A 7789-nucleotide genomic window follows, 5' to 3' on the forward strand; every position below is an offset into this window, starting at 1 on the left:
TTCATTTAATAATGAATTCATTTGTTTGTTCATTATTCATATTTTTTTTCATATCGTGTATTAATTTATTTGTTGTTCGTTCATTGATCAATCGCTAGTTAAATCATCTGTTCATTCATTATTTAGTTAGTTTGTCGGTCCGTCCGTTCATTCATTATTTGTTTGTTAATTCATTCATATTTTTATTCATTTTTAAAAATAATTATTCTTTTAATTTGTTCATATATTCATTCATGTATTTTTTGTTTGTTCCTTCATTCATCGTTCGTTAGTTCAATCATCTGTTTGTTTATTTGTTATTTTGTTTGTCAGTCATTACATTCAGCACGTTCATTCATTCATTCATTTATTCATTGATTGTTTCTACTGTGAATGTAACACTGACTTGAACAAACAGAGACAGTTTGTAGCTTTTAGGAACCTTTGATTATTCTCTGTTTTTTACTCCACTTGATGGGAAATGAGACTCTGTGTATTTATCAATAAAGCACCAATATATTTATATGTGTTTGATACGTTCCATTCTAGACATTACTATAAGTAGTCCTCCCCTCACCAGCCTCCACTGGTGCTGTCAGTAAACTCAGTACCTGTCTCATCAGCATGTACCACTGTCACTAGACACACAGAGCTGAGATGGAGGGATAGATGGAGGTAGAGAGAGATGGGGAGAGAGGGAGAGAGAGAGAGAGAGAGAGAAAGGGGGGGGAGCGCCATCCAGTGGCAGAATAACTCTGTTTCTCTTCTCTGTAGACATTCTCCAGTCTGCATGAGAGTGTATGAATGTATTTCTGTGTTATGAGTGACACCTGGACCAACCTGGAGAGAACACAACATTATATCAGGACCTATAGACACCTGGAGAGAACACAACATTATATCAGGACCTATAGACACCTGGACCAACCTGGAGAGAACACAGCATTATATCAGGACTTCCGGACCCTGGCAACCAGCGCAGGATGGAACGACAAGGCCCAGATCGATCACTACTGGTGCAGTCTGCGCTAGGACGTCCGTCGGGAGTTGGCCTGCAGGGACAACACTCTCAGGTTGGACCAGCTGGTGGAACTGTCCATCCGGCTGGATAACCTGCTGGCTACACGCAGATGTCCGGAACGGAGCCTGTAAGTTCCATCCCCCAGCACCACTGCTCCAACGCCCATGGAGCTGGGAGGTGCTACGCTTAGGGCGATCAGAGGAGGGGCTGTTCCCTGTGCCATCTGTGGCCACAGAGGGCACACTGCTGGTCAATGCTGGGGAGGTTCCTCTGGGAGTCGAGGCTGCAGGCAGGGCACTCTCGTGTCACCCCAGGTGAGTCGGCACCAGGCTCACTCAGAGCCCCCTGTTGATCGCATGTTTTTTTTATACATTTTCCTGGGTTTTCCCCGCATTCCCAGCATAAGGCGCTCATAGATTACGGCGCAGATGGGAATTTTATTGACAGAGCATTTGCCCATTGTTTAGGGATCCCCACTGTTCCTGTGGGTATTCCCTTCCCTGTGCACGCCTTAGATAGTCGACCATTAGGGTCAGGGCTAACTAGGGAGGCCACCGCTCCACTGGGCCTGGTTACGCAGGAGGGTCACAAGGAGAGAATGAGTCTTTTCCTTTTTGATTCTCTTGCGTTTCCCATGACCCCACTATTTCGTGGCAAGAGAGGGCTCTAAAGGGGTGGTCACGAAAGTGCTCGGGGAGGTGTGTAGGGGTTTCCGTCGGTGCAACTACGGTGGAAAGTTGAGACCAGGTCTCCACCGTGCACATCCCCTCTGAATATGCCGATTTGGCTCTCGCCTTCTGTAAGAAGAAGGCGACTCAATTACCACCCCATCGACGGGGGGATTGTGCGATAAATCTCCTGGTAGACGCAGCGGTTCCCAGGAGTCACGTGTATCCCCTGTCACAGGAGGAGACGGCGGCTATGGAGACACATGTCTCCGAATCCCTGGGGAAGGGGTACATTCGGCCTTCCACTTCACCTGCCTCCTCGAGTTTCTTTTTTGTGAAGAAGAAGGATGAAGGTCTGAGCCCGTGCATTGACTATCGAGGTATCAACCAAATCACTGCAACGACCGTGGTCGCATCTATCGGTGGCTTTCCTCACGGATTTTCCTCCCACACAGGGCAACACCACGATCCTGGTTGTTGTGTTTCGGTTCTCTAAGTCCTGCCGTCTTCTTCCTTTGCCCGGTCTCCCTACGGCCCTACAGACTGTGGAGGCCCTGTTTACACACGTCTTCCAGCACTACGGGGTGCCTGTGTATATAGTGTCGGATCGAGATCCACAGTTCACGTAAAGGGTCTTGAGGAACGTCTGGGGGTCTCGGTCAGCCTTACCTCGGGTTTTCACCCCGAGAGTAACGGGCAGGTGGAGAGAGTAAACCAGGATGTGGGTTGGTTTCTGCGGTCATATTGCCAGGGCCGGCACCTTGGCATTAGATCCAGATCGAGGCTCCTGCTGTTGACGAATGGTTTATGTGCTCAGAGGAGACCTGGGACGCCACTCATGTGCACCTGCAACGGGCCATGAGGCGTCAGAGGCAAGTGCTGATCGCCACCGCAGTGAGGCACCGGGTCTGGCTCTCGACCCGAAACCTGCCCCTCCACCTGCCCTGCCGGAAGCTGGGTCCAGCGGTTTGTGGGTCCATTCAAAGTCCTGAGGAGACTGAACAAGGTTTGCTACAGGTTACAGCTTCCCCCAGATTACCGTATTAACCCCTCGTTCCATGTGTCTCTCCTCAGGCCGGTGGTGGCTGTTCCCATCCAGGAGTCTGAGGTGCGGGAGGTTCCTCCGCCCCTCTGGACATCGAGGGGCCCCGGCGTATGTTGTTTGAGCCATACTGGACTCGAGGCGTCGGGCGAGGGGCCTTCAGTACTTCGTGGAGTGGGAGGGGTACGGTCTGGAGGAGACATGCTGGGTGCCAGTGGAGGACGTTTTGGACCCTTCATTGCTGTGGGATTTCCATCGTCTCCATCCGGATTGCCCTGCGCCTCTTCCTTCGGGTCGTCCCCGAGGTCGGTGTCAACGCGCGGCTCGGGGGTACTGTCACAACTTCCGCCGAAGTCAGTCCCTCTCCTTGTTCAGGCGGCATTCGGCGGTCAACGTCACCTGCCTTCTAGCCATCCACTTTTCATTTTCCATTTGTATTATCTTTGCTTTACACACCTGGTTTCAATTCCCCAATTATTGTGGTAAAGAATGGTAACGAACATCCAGCCACTCGAGAGCGCCCTTACCTGCCGATCTATAGATTACGTCTCCGTGGTCTAGCATGGGTAGGATGGTCATTTGAATCAGGGATAGTTTGGCAGCTGAGGGGAAAGCGGAGTGATTACGATAGAGGAAACCAAGTCAAGAATTGAACTTTAGCCTGCAGCTTTGTGTCACGCCCTGGTCTTAGTATTTTGTGTTTTCTTTATTATTTTGGTCAGGCCAGGGTGTGACATGGGTTTTGTATGTGGTGTGTTTTGTCTTGGGGTTTTTTCGTACGTATTGGGATTGTGGCTTAGTGGGGTTTTCTAGGTAAGTCTATGGCTGTCTGGAGTGGTTCTCAATCAGAGGCAGGTGTTTATCGTTGTCTCTGATTGGGAACCATATTTAGGCAGCCATATTCTTTGAGTGTTTCGTGGGTGATTGTTCCTGTCTTTGTGTTTGTTATCACCAGATAGGCTGTTTAGGTTTTCGCACGTTTATTGTTTTGTTAGTTTATTCATGTATAGTTTTCTTCACTAAAAACATGAATAACCACCACGCTGCATTTTGGTCCGACTCTCCTTCACCGAAAGAAAACCGTTACACTTTGATATGTGCTGAGAGAAGGACAGTGTACCATCTTGTCACGCCTGTTCCCGCTCCCCCTCTCTGGTGCTCGAGGGCGCTGTTTGTTCCCTGCATTGATGTCGTTAAACAACATAATAACTCTAAATCATACAGGAATAAGCCAGCCATGAAGCTTAATTATAAGCCACACAATACTTTATATTTCCTGTTGCTGCAGGATTATTTTCCTGCTGTGAGAAACTGGTCAAATTAAGATACAACACCTGTAAACAGAGAATCTGATATAATTTAATCTTGTTCCTGTCTTTTATTTTCTTCATTATTTTCTACTTAATATTTCTGTAATGTGCTCTGTGTGTAGAGGAGTCAGGACAGCAGATGTGTAATAATAATAATAAACATAATTTACTCAAAATAGACAAATATAATACAATAAAGGTAGCCCACATAACGGACCGTCTTACATACAAACAATCACTCACAAACAAACATGGGGCAACAGAGGGTTAAATAATGAACAAGTAATTGGGGGATTGAAACCAGGTGTGTAAAACCAAGACAAAACAAATGGAAAATTAAAAGTGGATCGGCGATAGCTAGAAGGCCGGTGACGTCGACCGCCGAACGCCACTCGAACAAGGAGGGGGACCGACTTCGGCGGAAGTTGTGACAGTTTCACACTTAACATGACTGAACAACAGGACCTAAATCATTTGAGGGTTTGCTTCCTTCTTCATCAAGTAGACTTCCTGATATGACCATATTTGGTTGTAGGCTCGTTGCTAAGGTGTTGAGTATGTTATTTACTAAGGCTTAATGTTATTTGTATTCCTTTATGGAGACATTTTTTTTAAGCATATGCCAACTTCATACTCATGGATTCCCATGGGCTCTAAACATTAAATACCAAGCTCTAAAATTGTTCAGGCATGTAGAAGTGACTTAACACTAAAACAAAATAACAAAACTTGCTGTATCGTCTATAAGCCATAGAGAGAGGGATAATGCCTGTGGAACACTATGGCTCCATTTCAAATGGCACCCTATTCCCTACTTATGGCACCCTATTCCCTACTTATGGCACCCTATTCCCTACTCATGGCACCCTATTCCCTACTCATGGCACCCTATTCCCTACTTATGGCACCCTATTCCCTACTTATGGCACCCTATTCCCTACTTATGGTACCCTATTCCTTACTTATGGCACCCTATTCCCTACTCATGGCACCCTATTCCCTACTTATGGCACCCTATTCCCTACTCATGGTACCCTATTCCCTACTTATGGCACCCTATTCCCTACTTATGGCACCCTATTCCCTACTTATGGCACCCTATTCCCTACTTAGTGCACTACTTTTTGACCATCTTAGTAAACAAAAGTAGTGCACTATATAGGGAATAGGGTGCCATTTGAGTCTGTGTTTAGATGAGTGGGAACAGTTCACCTTTCCCTCAGCGTGAATAGTTGATATAATGTCATCGTGGTGACAACTGGCTATTGTTGGTCATCTAGAGCAAAGAGAAAAGGGTTTGGAATAAGACAAAGGGATCAGGTCAGATCTTTTGTTGTTATTAATCCGCTGATTCAGCGTGACTAAATGGAGATGTATTACGTGAGAGCGACACAGTTGAAACAGGCATATCTATAGTACAAACAGAAGACAAAAAACTGAACGATAAAGGGAACAAAGACAAGAACACTTAGAGGTAGCCTATCTGTCAGCACGGCACAGTTGAAACAGGCATATCTATATCACAAACAGAAGACAAAAAAAAACAGATTGATAAAAATGGGACAATGGTTATCAAGCTAGGGTGTATCCGAAAGCATGGCCAGGTCGAAACAAGCATATATACACTAAATAAAGGGAACACTTAAACAACACAACGTAACTCCAAGTCATTCACACTTCTGTGAAATCAAACTGCCCACTTAGGAAGCAACACTGATTCACAATACATTTCACATGCTGTTGTGCAAATGGAATAGACAACAGGTGGAAATTATAGGCAATTAGCAAGACACCCCCAATAAAGGAGTGGTTCTGCAGGTGTTGACCACAGACCACTTCTCAGTTCCTATGCTTCCTGGCTGATGTTTTGGTCACTTTTGAATGCTGGCGGTGCTTTCACTCTAGTGGTAGCATGAGACGGAGTCTACAACCCACACAAGTGGCTCAGGTAGTGCAGCTCATCCAGGATGGGACATCAATGTGAGCTGTGGCAAGGTTTGCTGTGTCTGTCAGCGTAGTGTCCAGAGCATGGAGGCGCTACCAGGAGACAGGCCAGTACATCAGGAGACGTGGAGGAGGCCGTAGGAGGGCAACAACCCAGCAGCAGGACCGCTACCTCCGCCTTTGTGCAAGGAGGAGCAGGAGGAGCACTGCCAGAGCCCTGCAAAATGACCTCCAGCAGGCCACAAATGTGCATGTGTCTGCTCAAAAGGTCAGAAATAGACTCCATGAGGGTGGTATGAGGGCTCGACGTCCACAGGTGGGGGTTGTGCTTACAGCCCAACACCGTGCAAGACGTTTGGCATTTGTCAGAGAACACCAAGATTGGCAAATTCGCCACTGGCGCCCTGTGCTCTTCACAGATGAAAGCAGGTTCACACTGAGCACGTGACAGACATGACAGTCAGGAGACGCCGTGGAGCACGTTCTGCTGCCTGCAACATTCTCCAGCATGACCGGTTTGGCGGTGGGTCAGTCATGGTGTGGGGTGGCATTACTTTGGGGGGCCGCACAGCCCTCCATGTGCTCACCAGAGGTAGCCTGACTGCCATTAGGTACCGAGATGAGATCCTCAGACCCCTTGTGAGACCATATGCTGGTGCGGTTGGCCCTGGGTTCCTCCTAATGCAAGACAATGCTAGACCTCATGTGGCTGGAGTGTGTCAGCAGTTCCTGCAAGAGGAAGGCATTGATGCTATGGACTGGCCCGCCCGTTCCCCAGACCTGAATCCAATTGAGCACATCTGGGACATCATGTCTCGCTCAATCCACCAACGCCACGTTGCACCACAGACTGTCCAGGAGTTGGCGGATGCTTTAGTCCAGGTCTGGGATGAGATCCCTCAGGAGACCATCCGCAACCTCATCAGGAGCATGCCCAGGCGTTGTAGGGAGGTCATACAGGCACGTGGAGGCCACACACACTACTGAACCTCATTTTGACTTGTTTTAAGGACATTACATCAAAGTTGGATCATTCTGTAGTGGATTGTTCCACTTTAATTTTGAGTGTGACTCCAAATCCAGACCTCCATGGGTTGATAAATTTGATTTCCATTGATAATTTTTGTGTGATTTTGTTGTCAGCACATTCAACTATGTAAAGAAAAAAGTATTTAATAATAATATTTAATTCATTCAGATCTAGGATATGTTATTTTAGTGTTCCCTTTATTTTTTTGAGCAGAGTATATAGTACATACAAACGACAGAAAACAGATTGAAATACTGCACAGTTGAAACAGACATCTATAGCGCAAACATAAGACAAATAAACTGATTGAATAACTGATGGAAGAAGGGTGGAAATGACATTAAAACAAGGGTGTTGACCAATAGCACCAGCAACCCATGACACATGGTCTTTATAACAGAGGTAAGAAGTCAGCCAAATGTTAAGTGGTTCTCTGGGATATTGTGAGGCATTATTTACCTCGTTAATCATACGGTGTTGGCCTAATGCCACCCACCACCCACCAGCCACTTGCCCTGTCACTTAATTAGTTTGAAAACATCCATTGTTTCTGCCGCCACCCAACAGAGCATATAGACTTTACCTTAATCACACCCCACGGTTTTATGGTTATGCATTCCTTACATCTCCACGATGATACAGATGTAGGATCGTAATTTGAGCCAGTTTGCTACAGAAGGAAAATAATCCTGTAGCAACAGAAAATGTGAATTACGACGTGGATTATAATTAGGGGTTGATACATTTTTTGTAAAATAAAATCAAGTCTGATATTTCTGAGTGGAAATTACAAAC

The sequence above is a fragment of the Oncorhynchus clarkii genome, chromosome 13 (assembly GCF_045791955.1).
Source record: "Oncorhynchus clarkii lewisi isolate Uvic-CL-2024 chromosome 13, UVic_Ocla_1.0, whole genome shotgun sequence".
NCBI lineage: Eukaryota > Metazoa > Chordata > Actinopteri > Salmoniformes > Salmonidae > Oncorhynchus > Oncorhynchus clarkii.